Below are 606 nucleotides of genomic sequence, written 5' to 3' on the forward strand. Positions count from 1 at the left end.
ACAGAAGAGGGTGGTCTTTCTAACTGCTAAATTAGACAAAAAAAAAAAATTTTGGAGAAACACTACTATAAGAATAAGAAAGCTGTCACTTCAAATAAGTTTTCTTCAATATTAACCTTTCTCAATTTTGGCTAACATGTAGTTTATAATTTAAATTTTTAGGGTGTGCAATTTGAAACTTAACAATGATCAAATAATACAAAAAAGAAACTAATGTTAACTTTTCTTTCAAAATTATTCAAATAAAAAAAATTAACAGAAGGGTTTTTATTTGTATCTTAATTAACAATTTTAAAGTGTCAAATTGTCCGTTAAGAAACGTAAAATGCCATTAAATTGAAGCATTCTAATAAACATCTGCAATGCTGATTTGTGAAGCAACGACTGGATCAAACCAAAATTTGTTCCTCAAGAATCCAAAGAAATCAGGAGTTTTCAAAAGATCATAAAGCTCTGGGATTAATATCCCTCCCTACATAAACCAATAAAATTGCTATGAATATTTTGAGTACTAGCTAACTCCAAAAGTCATTACATTTGACTATAGAGATCAAGATTGTCCCAATCTAATTGATAATAAAAAGTAAAATAAAATAAAACATAATT

This window comes from Arachis ipaensis, chromosome B06 (assembly GCF_000816755.2).
Source record: "Arachis ipaensis cultivar K30076 chromosome B06, Araip1.1, whole genome shotgun sequence".
Lineage (NCBI taxonomy): Eukaryota > Viridiplantae > Streptophyta > Magnoliopsida > Fabales > Fabaceae > Arachis > Arachis ipaensis.